Genomic DNA, 13,636 nt, shown 5'->3' on the forward strand with positions numbered 1-13,636 from the left:
ATCGAGTTTCGATCTCTCCCACCGGCGCGATTCTTCCCTTCCAATATCCGTCTATTCGCAGATCGTTTAGAAGATCTGCGGAGAGCAGTCACAGATTTACTACAACAAGGAGTGGTAGTCCACGTTCCTTGGACAGAACGGTTTCAAGGGTTTTATTCAAACCTGTTTACAATACCCAGGAAAGAGGGCAAAGTGCGTCCAATTCTGGACTTAAGAGCACTCAATTCTTTCGTCAACATAAGAAGATTCAGAATGGAGTCCATTCGCACGGTAGCAGCCTTCCTGCATCCAGGGGATGTCCTAGCGTCCATAGACATCAAGGACGCCTATCTTCACATTCCCATTTTCGCAGGACATCAGCGTTTTCTACGCTTTTCCGTAGAGGAGAACCACTATCAGTTTGTGGCGTTACCTTTCGGTCTCGCCACGGCTCCGCGGGTCTTCACAAAGGTGTTGGCCCCAATGTTGGCACTTCTGCGCCAAAGAGGTATATCGATTCTAGGTTACCTAGACGATCTTCTGCTTCATGCAGAGTCTCCTCAGACCTTGCTACAAAACATAGAAATTACTATGATTTCTTTACAGGAATTCGGGTGGCTGGTGAACCAGCAAAAGTCATTTCTGGTTCCCACCCAGAGGCTCAAATATCTGGGTCTAATTCTAGACACAGTCAGGACAAGAGTTTTCCTTCCGGTAGGGAAACTCTGAAAGATTCAATCAGCAGTCCAGTTGTTACTGTCCAACAGCTGGTCTTCCCTTCGGACTTGCATGAGGGTTCTGGGGTTGATGGTGGCTTCATTCGAAGCAGTTCCATTTGCCCAGTCCCATACCCGAATTCTTCAGCAAGAGATTCTTCTCAGATGGAATCGGAATCCGGAATCCCTGGACAATCAGATACGATTGAGCAAACAGACCAGAGAGTCTCTGGTTTGGTGGCTTCGGTCTCCAATGCTCAGCCAGGGAAAGTCATTTCTGCCAATATATTGGACGATAGTGACCACGGATGCCAGTCTATCCGGATGGGGAGGAATTCTTGGTCAGTTATCTGTCCAGGGACTTTGGTCCCCGGAAGAATCCAGGTTACCGATAAATGTATTGGAACTGAGAGCGATCAGACTTTGTCTGATTCACTGGACCGAGCAGCTCCAGGGCAGCCCGGTTCGGATCCAGTCGGACAATGCCACGGCCGTGGCTTATGTCAATCACCAGGGGGGCACCAAGAGTGTCCGAGCGGCCAAAGAAGTGGCTTGCATTCTTCGCTGGGCGGGACGATTTGTTCCAGCAATCTCTGCGGTATTCATTCCGGGGGTGGAGAATTGGCAGGCAGATTATCTCAGCCGTCAGACCCTGGATCAGGGGGAATGGTCCCTCCATCCAGACGTTTTCCACCAGTTGTGCCTACGGTGGGGCACCCCGGATGTGGATCTGTTGGCATCACGATTCAACAGGAAAGTTCAGAGATTCGTGGCTCGCTCCCGCGATCCTCTAGCAGAAACCGCAGACGCACTGATCGCCCCGTGGGGGCAATACCAGCTAATATATGCCTTCCCTCCTCTCGCGTTACTGCCAAGACTTCTTCGCAGAATAGAGGAGGAAGGAATCCCAGTAATCCTGGTAGCTCCGGACTGGCCTCGTCGAGCTTGGTACGCCGACATGGTCAGACTGGTGGCGGACGTCCCGTGGAGACTTCCTCTCAGGGAGGATCTACTGTCTCAGGGACCGATCTTCCATCCTGCTTTACGATCGCTGGCTTTAACGGCCTGGCTATTGAGACCCAGGTGCTGAAGGACAAAGGTTTGTCAGCTTCAGTTATTCCTACTCTAGTTGAAGCAAGGAAAGCGACTTCCAGAAAGATTTATCATCGCACATGGAAGTCCTACATTGCATGGTGTGAACCTTTGAGGTTCCGTCCTCGGTCTTATTCGATTAGTCGAATATTGGCTTTTCTGCAACAAGGGGTTGAGCAGAAACTGGCCTTGAGTACTATCAAGGGTCAGGTCTCAGCATTAGCCATCTTCTTTCAGAAGCCTTTGGCTACTCATTCCTTGGTGCGGAACTTCATCCAGGGGGTGCGACATCTGGCTCCGCCAGTGCACGCGCCGTTACCCCCCTGGGATCTTAATTTAGTGTTGTCGGTTCTTCAGAAACCTCCCTTTGAAGATATTAGGGAGATTCCTCTACCCACGTTGTCCCAGAAGGTGGCCTTCTTGGTGGCTATCACTTCTGCACGCAGGGTGTCAGAACTGGCCGCATTATCTTGTCGTTCACCATATCTGGTGGTTCATAGAGATAAGGTGGTTCTTCGTCCGAATCCATCCTTCCTACCAAAAGTGGTTTCAGAATTTCATCTGAATGAAGAAATTGTATTACCTTCCCTGTGCCCTAAGCCCAGTCATCCTCGGGAGTTTGCTTTACACTCCTTGGATGTGGTCCGGGCGATCAGGGTATACTTGAAAACGACAGACTCGTTTCGCAAGACGGATTCACTTTTTGTGATCCCAGATGGACCCAAAAAGGGGTTGCCTGCATCTGCCGCGACCATTTCCAGATGGATCAGACAGACGGTAGTGCAGGCTTATTCTATTAAGGGTCGGGAGCCCCCGTTCCCTGTTAAGGCGCACTCCACTCGGGCACTTAGTGCGTCATGGGCCTTTCGCCATCAGGCGTCAGTGGTCCAGGTGTGCAAGGCGGCTACCTGGTCGTCGGTGCATACCTTTACTAAACATTATAAAGTTGATGTAATGGCATCGTCTGATGCCTCGTTTGGCCGGAAGGTTTTGCAGGCCGCAATTTGAGGAGACCAGTGGTCTACCTCGAGGGTTTTTTCCGTTGGAAAATTTTTCTTTAGTCTCATTCTTTGTTTATAATGAGCCTTTAAAACTTCTAGTTTGGCACCGGTTGGGCCTTCTAGATTGGATTTGATTTTGTCAATCCCACCCCTCATTTGTGGCACTGCTTCTGGATGTCCCAGCTCTTGAGAATCAAGAAGACTACGTCTGTCAATGAGCGATAGAGAAAAATGGATTTTTGTAAGAACTTACCGTAAAATCCTTTTCTCTTAAGCTCATTGACAGACGTAGTACCCGCCCCTCTATCATTGAGTTGGGTTGGGTTAAATTCTCTGTACTGCTTTAAACAGAACTGATTCCCTGTAGCAGAGAGAGGGAGGATATACCCTCAGGGACTGCCCCTAGGGTGGAGCCAGAACGTTTTGTCATTCTGCCTAGTCCTACTCCTGCGGAGACAACATAACCCAGCTCTTGAGAATCAAGAAGACTACGTCTGTCAATGAGCTTAAGAGAAAAGGATTTTACAGTAAGTTCTTACAAAAATCCATTTATCAGTAAGTTGGCTTTTTCAAGCCAACTTAATAATAAGTTTAAATACAATATTAGAAAGTTGGCTTTTGCAAGCCAACTTAATAACTAGAAAAAAAGTTCGTCGAGACAAACTTTAAGTTGGCTTGAGAAAGCCTGACCAGAAAGTTTTGAAAAGTTTAGATCGATCGATCGATAGATAGAAAAGGTTTGAAGATGGATCGATAGATAGAAAAGGTTTGAAGATGGATCGATAGATAGAAAAGGTTTGACGATCGATCGATAGAAAAGGTTTAACGATCAATCGATCGATAGAAAAGGTTTGAAGATCGATCGATCGATAGAAAAGGTTTGAAGATCGATCGATCGATAGAAAAGGTTTGAAGATCGATCGATTGATAGAAAAGGTTTGAAGATTGATCGATAGAAAAGGTTTGAAGATCGATCGATCGATAGAAAAGGTTTGAAGATCGATCGATAGAAAAGGTTTGAAGATCGATCGATCGATAAAAAAGGTTTGAAGATCGATCGATCAATAGAAAAGGTTTGAGGATCGCTCGATCGATAGAAAAGGTTTGACGATCGATCGATAGAAAAGGTTTGACGATCGATCGATAGAAAAGGTCTGAAGATCGATCGATAGATAGAAAAGGTTTGAAGATCGATCGATAGATAGAAAAGGTTTGAAGATCGATCGATAGAAAAGGTTTGCGATCGAAATGGTTTGAAGATCGATCGATCGAAAAGGTTTGAAGATCGATCGATCAAAAAGGTTTGAAGATCGATCGATAGATAGATAGATAGATTAGATGAGTTTGAATGAGTTTACATTGATTAGCATCAAAGCTTGCTTGAGTCTAATGGGATTTGGAGCTTGGGTCATCTGAACATCCTGTCAATGAAAGTCTATGGGCATTTTTTGGGTTTTTAATTTTAATTTTTAGGAAAACCGTAACTCAAACCAGTCTGAAAAGATATAGCACACCGAGTCAGAACAGTATGAAGGTCTGTGCCGAGTTTGGAGTATGTAGCTTGAACGGTCTAGGAGGAGTTAGTGTCCAAAAATTTTCCGCTCAGAAAAATAAGAATAATAACTAGAAAAAAAAGTTCGTCGAGACAAACTTTAAGTTGGCTTGAGAAAGCTTGACCAGAAAGTTTGAAAAGTTTAGATCGATCGATCGATAGAAAAGGTTTGAAGATCGATCGATAGATAGAAAAGGTTTGAAGATCGATCGATAGATAGAAAAGGTTTGAAGATCGATCGATAGATAGAAAAGGTTTGAAGATCGATCGATCGAAAAGGTTTGAAGATTGATCGATCGATCGATAGAAAAGGTTTGAAGATTGATCGATCGATGGAAAAGGTTTGAAGATCGATCGATCGATCGAAAAGGTTTGAAGATCGAACGATCAAAAAGGTTTGAAGATCGATCGATCGAAAAGGTTTGAAGATCGAACGATCGAAAAGGTTTGAAGATCGATCGATCGAAAAGGTTTGAAGATCGATCGATCGATTGAAAAGGTTTGAAGATCGATTGATCGATCGAAAAAGTTTGCAATCGAAAAGGTTTGAAGATCGATCGATCGAAAAGGTATGAAGATTGATCGATCTAAAAGGTTTGAAGATCGAACGATCGAAACGGTTTGAAGATCGATCGATCGAAAAGGTTTGAAGATCGATCGATAGATAGATAGATAGATTAGATGAGTTTGAATGAGTTTACATTGATTAGCATCAAAGCTTGATTGAGTCTAATGGGATTTGGAGCTTGGGTCATCTGAACATCCTGTCAATGAAAGTCTATGGGCATTTTTTGGGTTTTTAATTTTAATTTTTAGGAAAACCGTAACTCAAACCAGTCTGAAAAGATATAGCACACCGAGTCAGAACAGTATGAAGGTCTGTGCCGAGTTTGGAGTATGTAGCTTGAACGGTCTAGGAGGAGTTAGTGTCCAAAAATTTTCCGCTCAGAAAAATAAGAATAATAACTAGAAAAAAAAGTTCGTCGAGACAAACTTTAAGTTGGTTTGAGAAAGCCTGACCAGAAAGTTTGAAAAGTTTAGATCGATCGATCGATAGATAGAAAAGGTTTGAAGATCGATAGATAGATCGATAGATAGATAGATAGATAGATAGAAAAGGTTTGAAATTTTTTTTACCGCCCCCCACCCGCGGTCTGTCTGTCTGCCTGTCTGGCTGGCTGCCTTGCGACAGCAATATAAGTCATCGGATTTGTTTTTGTTTTTTTAAAGACAAGTGTTAGGCCGCAGGCCTATATTTGTGGGAGGAGCTAGCGTGCCTTTAAGACGCTGCTCCTCCCCTCCCCGCCTGCCGCGTCACACGCTGTCACCCCGGACAGCCGAACTTCCGGTTGGGCAGCAGCCGCCGCTGCCCCCGCCATCTCCGCTGACACGGCCGTCACCACCATCTCCGCTGTCACGGCCGGCTCCGCCATCTCCGCCGACGGCCGACACCGCCACTCCGCTGACGCCCCCGCCACCACCGCTGTTTCCTCCCGGCCTGCCTGCAGCTGACTTCCAGCCTCATGCACCGTCATCTTCCGCTCGGGCGGCCCGTCCATCCGTCCGGCCGCCGGGCGGCAGGTACTGCTGGGGGGGGGGGGGATGTTACTGGGGGGGTCCTGCGGGGGCTTGATTCTGCCTTGCCTGCTCCAGGCCACGGCTACACTTCATACGAGGGTCTCTGGGGGGTCTTGTTTCTGCCTTGCCTGCACCAGGCCACGGCCCTGCTTCTTTCTACTCTTTCTGTCCGTACCACTGTACTAGCTGTGTACTTCTACTGTTATTTTTCTATTTGCTACTTGGGTTCTGTTGCCCTGCCTATGGACACTGCCCGCTCTAATACTGTCGTGACTAGGGGTACTGCCACTACTGATACTTGTGCTTTGGGTTGATACTCTTATACTGTTGTTACTATAGGCACGGCTACCTTAATACTGTTGCTACCAGGGGTACTGCTACTCTGCTATACTATTTGCCTTGGGCATTGCTACTCCTACACTATTGTCTACACGGGTATTGTTACTCTATTGGTACTAGGCATACTACTCCGTAATACCATTTCCATGGGTACTGCTGCTATGTATTGTCACTACTGTTACTGCTGTTATCTTTGGTCTACTGCTATTCGTGCCACTTCACTCCCATGTCGTGTTCTACTGTTCAGCTACACGGCTATACTGTTAAATACCACAACTACTGCGTGCCGTTACACTGCTATGCCGGTACTGTGTGCACCATGACGGTATATACTGCCACATTTTCTATTTCCACCGCACGCGTTACTGCTTACACCTACAGAGGCGCTGCCAATATCATTCCTTCATGCTCCATTGCTTACATGCCGTCATGCATGTCACTACCATACGGCCACGCTATATCATCATTGATACTATTCCCACCACATGACTACTATACATTATTGTTTCACTACCTACGCTGTTACCACCGCCGTGCTACGGTTACACTGCTACACTACTTGACTTCCTGCACGCAGGTGGTGCCGCTGTTATACTACTACACTACGTACGCTACTTCCGTGTGTACTACTACTACTTCGTATGTTGCACTACCCTTTCATCAAGCCTCCGTATAGGGTTAGAGAACTGGCTATTTAGGGCTAGGCGCTGGCCTTAGTCTCCCTGGTAGCTGGTCCCGCGAGGCCAACACCCCAATCTCAACACGGAGATTTTTCGCCCTCGGGCCAAATCATAGTTAGTGCCTCGCATCCACCCATCTCTTGGGGTCATAGTCAGGGCCTCACCTGTCACGGCCACACGTTAATCTTTTACCAGTCACCGAGAGGCCAACCCCCCGCCACCACGCTAGTGGCTCGTGCCCCACGCCCAAATCATAGATAGAGCCTCTCATCTGCCGCTCGGCAACTAGCAGGGCCTCACCTGTCACGGGGTAGTCAGCTTTCGCCTCGGCACTAGTTAGCCAGCCAGTTCTGTTTTAGCTCAACGGTGTTTGTTTAACCAATTTTTCTTGTGTATTATTTTCTCTTTTCAGCAGGTCTCAAGCAGTCATCGTAGGCGAAGGGTCATCCCCTCCAGGCACACCCGCTAAGCCTACCACCCCTGTGAGAACTGGTACCCCCAGGGAATTCCGAGAACCTTCCACGCCAGGCCCCTTGTAAGACCCTGGACCATCCCCAGGTCTTCGTCTGTTTTTAGCCATACGGGCTCCCCTTTTCTGCTACGGCAAGGAGGCTGTATCCTGTGTACAGCTCTCAGCACATCCTGGGGTTCCTGGACTGGGTACCAGCTCTCGGGGGGGGGGGCTCGGACGGACATTAAAGGACGCTGGACTCCATCTTCTGTTCACTACAATCAAACAGTGTCAGACTGTCCAAACTGGAAACGCTGACCATCCCACATGGTCCCACTTCCCTCTAAGCCGTTGCAGGCTCTCACTCCTAACAACTGATGGAGTAGGCCCCCAGCCTCGCCTTTCTTCCCTTCTGCTTCCCCTATCTTTTCCCCGGCACATTGTCCCCCCAGCACTCCGCTAGGACATTTTTGAGGGGTGGACGTGTACCTGGTTCCTTACTATCTGCCTCCCTAGTTGATCTAGGAAACTGGGTGTACAGTTACGGTGATTCGGCCATCATGATGAAGGCCGGAGACCCAAGACTCTACAAGCTTCCATACCAGTTTTTGTCCTAGCCTTCGGCATCCACAGGGACATTGCGTGCTCCGTGCGTTGCAATGCCGGAAGGTATTAGGTTTCAACTTCTTGTGTTGGTTGACTTAGGCGGCAGTACGGGGGTTTTCTTGTCCTTCGACTTCCACAATCTGTATCAGCAAGCAGTGGCAGCTTGGCCCAGTTTTACGTCCGTTCTCACTGGAGCCTCTTGGGCTCAGAACTATTTTTCAGGTTTTTTTTTTTTTTTCGCAGGCTTAGGCAGTCTGCTCCTCCACCTCTCCTACTGTCGACCTGTGCCCCTCGGAGGCTGATCCCTCCTTTCCTGGTTCCTCATGGGGGAGCTAGCAAACCCGATCTACGTAGCCTAAGGGACAGGCTTGGTCGTCCCGTCATTTGTTTGGCTCAATTGTGCTTTACCCTTATGGAGGTGCCTGTAATTTTAGTGCCTGCAGTCTGCTGCACATCTGTTCCATATGCCTTAGGGCCCATGCCAAATCCATGGGCCTGCTATGCCGCCAAACTCTATTGGGGTAGGCTCCAGCGCATATTCCAATAAACATCTTGTCATTATCTGTCTGCTCTTCGTTCGTCCACTAACCCGAGCCTGTATTTTCCCCTCATTCTATCTACTCATTCTCTCCTTACCGTTTCACCCTGGTCATGCCATCCAAGCCAACTTGAAGGCAGGTAGGGCCGCATGGCTCAGTTAGTCCGTCACCCCTACGCCTTGAATTGCTACCCATTCGTCCTTCCTTGTTCATGGTGTCAAGGGCAGTAGTATGTTCCTTCCTGTTAGTCTCACGTTTGGGGCCTTGAGTAGCCTGGGAAGTTTCGTCACTTGCTGAGACTCCCTGCTGGTTCCTCCTCTTTTTCTCTAGATGCCCCACGATGTTCATCACGTGGATGATTTCCTGTTGGTCGCACATAGCGACTGCAACCCTGTCAATCCCTTGGCACTGTAGCACCGTCACTACCTTAGGCGTCCCCCTGTCACTAGACAAGACTACTGTACCCACCACTAGTCTAGTCCTCTTAGGCGTCACACTCGTTCCACGCCACACAGTCTAGTCCCCCCGTGGTCAAACTCGGGCGTTTCGCTAGGAAGTAGTTAAGTTCCTACTAGTTGGAACTTATTCGTAAGGATCTTCATTCTGGTTGGTTCCTTGAATTCTGCTACGCGCATTATTCCCCAAGGTAGTTCATTTATTTCTAGGCTGTTGGGCTTATCAACGGGCCTTCCAGATGTACCTTGGACGCTCAGATTCCCCGGCTAGGGTAGTCCTGGCTATGTGATTGGTATTCCTGGTACACCAGCATGGGGTCTCCATGTTCATCCCACCTGGGATCCGCCCGATCCTCCACATTTGGCAAACCCTCTACGTCTGGCCGGACGCAGCCGCCGTTACCGGGTTGGCAGCACTCATAAACTCTTCCTTAGGTGTTTGTTGGCCGGTTAGGTCTCTTGACTTATCCGCCTCTCGTGAGACTTCGGCCTTATTAGGGTTTTTTTTTTTACCTGATAGTAACGCTGGCTTCGCATGGGGCAATCCTGGACAGGTATGGCTGTGAAGTATTAGTATCAACTAGGCAGCCGAGACGAGATCAAGTAGGGCCGTTCATCTTCTTTGATCATCATGAGGCTGGTTCGCTGGCTGACCTGGGAGGCAGCCACCGGTCAGTTCTTCCTCTTTGGCGATATTCACAAGTTCCCCAAGTTCGTCAAGTTGATCCTGGGCTAGCCCGGTTTTTGGCTCACGGTGACAATTGTCCCGGGTGGCCGTATCTGCGGACACCAGGAGGACTCACGCCAGAGCCTTGACCATCTTCCAAGGTTCTCAATTGAACTTGTTTTACACGGTCGTTCAGTTCACCATGGTCGCATTCGCTGTTTTTGCCACCTTTTAGCTCAGACTTCTCTTTAACACGGGCAAACTCACTTTGTCTAGCGTACAATCCACTCTTTGTCATCTGCTCCAAGCCTTTCTCCTTTTCCTCAGGGTTGTCCAGTGAAGAAGGTATTGCAGGTTTGGTAGGGAGAGCATCACGAGACATCAAGCGCTGCCCTTAGATGGGAATTCCGGACCTTCTGGCGTACTGGACACGTCACCATTCGAACCTCGTACTTCCTAGTCATCAACTTCCATTTATTAGTCCATGGGCTCTTGGTCCCGGGATTTCACCTTTGCAACCCGGTCGGCTAGGCAATCGTGCCTCCTCAGAGGTTAGGTAGGTAGAGGACCGCTGTCCTTTCACTCCGACGTTCAAAGGCCGGGCAGACATACCATCCGTTGGCATCCCCGTCTACCCGACCGAGGTTAACTGGTGCCTAATTGGAATCCTGAGAATCTTCCAGCTCGGGGCTCTCCCAGCCGCTCTCCACTATTCTCCCTGACAGGTAGTCCCCTAACCACTACCTAATTCATGTTTTACATTCGCTCGTTGTGCATTGAATTAGGCTGGGACCCCTCTTCGCATTCCGGACATTCATTCAGAACAGGGGCGGCTTCAGCTGCTTCTAGTGCCAATACACCAGGGCACATAATTATAACCAGGGCGATGGGAATCAGCTATTTTCCACGCATACACCCCTCACCCGGGGAAAGAGGTAAGGTTAGCCTTCAAGAATCTTGTATCGTGAGTTGTGACAAGTATTAGTGTGTTTACCGCTTACTTTTTGCCCTCTTTTATTTACAGGCCTACCCCCTACGTCGGTTCCGGCACACCACACCGACTTATCCATACCTGCAGGTTCTAATCATCATTAATTAGCCGACCACAAGTGTTAGGCCGCAGGCCTATATTTGTGGGAGGAGCTAGCGTGCCTTTAAGACGCTGCTCCTCCCCTCCCCGCCTGCCGCGTCACACGCTGTCACCCCACCCACCTTCACCCTTTTTTAATACTCTATCCCTCGGGTGGGCCCTCTTTTATTTACAGGCCTACCCCCTACGTCGGTTCCGGCACACCACACCGACTTATCCATACCTGCAGGTTCTAATCATCATTAATTAGCCGACCACAAGCTAAATAGAAAAAAAAACAAATTTACCGCCCCCACCCGCGGTCTGTCTGCCTGTCTGTCTGCCTTGCGACAGCAGTAGAAGTCATCGGATTTGTTTTTGTTTTTTTAAATACAAGCTAAATAGAAAAAACAAAAAAAAAATTTTACCGCCCTTCACCCGCGGTCTGTCTGTCTGCCTGTCTGTCTGCCTTGTGACAGCAATAGAAGTCATCGGATTTGTTTTTCTTTTTTAAATACAAGCTAAAAAGAAAAAACAAAAAAAAAAAATTTTACCGCCCCCCACCCGCGGGGTCTGTCTGTCTGCCTGTCTGTCTGCCTTGCGACAGCAATATAAGTCATCGAATTTGTTTTTGTTTTTTTAAAGACAAGCTAAATAGAAAAAACAAAAAAAAAAAATTTTACCGCCCCCCCCACCCGCGGTCTGTCTGTCTGGCTGTCTGGCTGCCTTGCGACAGCAATATAAGTCATCGGATTTGTTTTTGTTTATTTAAAGACAAGCTAAATAGAAAAAAAAAATTTTACCGCCCCCCACCCGCGGTCTGTCTGTCTGTCTGTCTGGCTGCCTTGTGACAGCAATAGAAGTCATCAGATTTGTTTTTCTTTTTTAAATACAAGCTAAATAGAAAAAACAAAAAAAAAAATTTTACCGCCCCCCACCCGCGGGGTCTGTCTGTCTGCCTGTCTGTCTGCCTTGCAACAGCAATAGAAGTCATTGAATTTGTTTTTGTTTTTTTAAAGACAAGCTAAATAGAAAAAACAAAAAAAAAAAATTTTTACCGCCCCCCCACCCGCGGTCTGTCTGTCTGGCTGTCTGGCTGCCTTGCGACAGCAATATAAGTCATCGGATTTGTTTTTGTTTATTTAAAGACAAGCTAAATAGAAAAAAAAATTTTTTACCGCCCCCCACCCGCGGTCTGTCTGTCTGTCTGTCTGGCTGCCTTGCGACAGCAATAGAAGTCATCAGATTTTTTTTTGTTTTTTTAAATACAAGCTAAATCGAAAAAAAAAATTTTACCGCCCCCCCACCCGCGGTCTGTCTGTATGTCTGTCTGTCTGTCTGTCTGTCTGGCTGCCTTGTGACAGCAATAGAAGTCATCAAATTTGTTTTTGTTTTTTTAAAGACAAGCTAAATAGAAAAAACAAACAAAAAAAATTTTACCGCCCCCCACCCGCGGTCAATCTGTCTGTCTGTCTGTCTGGCTGCCTTGCGACAGCAATAGAAGTCATGGGATTTTTTTTGTTTTTTTAAAGACAAGCATGATTATCAAAGTTACTAGCATGTTGATTGTCTAATGGGATTTGGAGCTTGGGTCATCTGAACATCCTGTCAATGAAAGTCTATGGGCATTTTTTGGGTTTTTAATTTTAATTTTTAGGAAAACCGTAACTCAAACCAGTCTGAAAAGATATAGCACACCGAGTCAGAACAGTATGAAGGTCTGTGCCGAGTTTGGAGTATGTAGCTTGAACGGTCTAGGAGGAGTTAGTGTCCAAAAATTTACCGGCCAGAAAAATAAAAGAGAAGAAGAAGAAGAATAACTAGAAAAAAAAGTTTGTAGAGACAAACTTTAAGTTGGCTTGAGAAAGCCTGACCAGAAAGTTTGAAAAGTTTAGATCGATCGATCGATAGAAAAGGTTTGAAGATCGATAGATAGATAGAAAAGGTTTGAAGATAGATAGATAGATAGATAGATAGATAGATAGATAGATAGATAGATAGATAGATAGATAGATAGATAGATAGATAGATAGATAGATAGATAGATAGAAAAGGTTTGAAATTTTTTATACCGCCCCCCACCCGCGGTCTGTCTGTCTGTCTGTCTGTCTGGCTGCCTTGCGACAGCAATAGAAGTCATCGGATTTGTTTTTGTTTTTTTAAAGACAAGCTAAATAGAAAAAACAAAAAAAAACAAAAAAAAAAATTTTACCGCCCCCCACCCGCGGTCTGTCTGTCTGCCTGTCTATCTGCCTGTCTGTCTGCCTTGCGACAGCAATATAAGTCATCGAATTTGTTTTTGTTTTTTTAAAGACAAGCTAAATAGAAAAAACAAAAAAAAAAAAATGTTACCGCCCCCCACCCGCGGTTTGTCTGTATGTCTGTCTGTCTGTCTGGCTGCCTTGCGACAGCAATAGAAGTCATCGAATTTGTTTTTGTTTTTTTAAAGACAAGCTAAATAGAAAAAACAAAAAAAACAAAAAAAAAATTTTACCGCCCCCCACCCGCGGTCAGTCTGTCTGTCTGTCTATCTGCCTGTCTGTCTGCCTTGCGACAGCAATATAAGTCATCGGATTTGTTTTTGTTTTTTTAAAGACAAGCTAAATAGAAAAAAAAAAACAAAAACAAAAAAAAAAAATTTTACCGCCCCCCCACCCACGGTCTGTCTGTCTGTCTCTCTCTGTCTGGCTGCCTTGCGACAGCAATAGAAGTCATCAAATTTGTTTTTGTTTTTTTAAAGACAAGCTAAATAGAAAAAACAAAAAAAAAAAATTTTTACGGCCCCCCCCACCCGCGGTCTGTCTGTCTGTCTCTCTGTCTGCCTTGCGACAGCAATATAAGTCATCGGATTTGTTTTTGTTTTTTTAAAGACAAGCTAAATAGAAAAAACAAAAAAAATTTTTACCGCCCCC

This window comes from Pelophylax lessonae (genome assembly GCF_965119305.1).
Source record: "Pelophylax lessonae genome assembly, chromosome: 12".
Taxonomy (NCBI): Eukaryota; Metazoa; Chordata; class Amphibia; order Anura; family Ranidae; genus Pelophylax; species Pelophylax lessonae.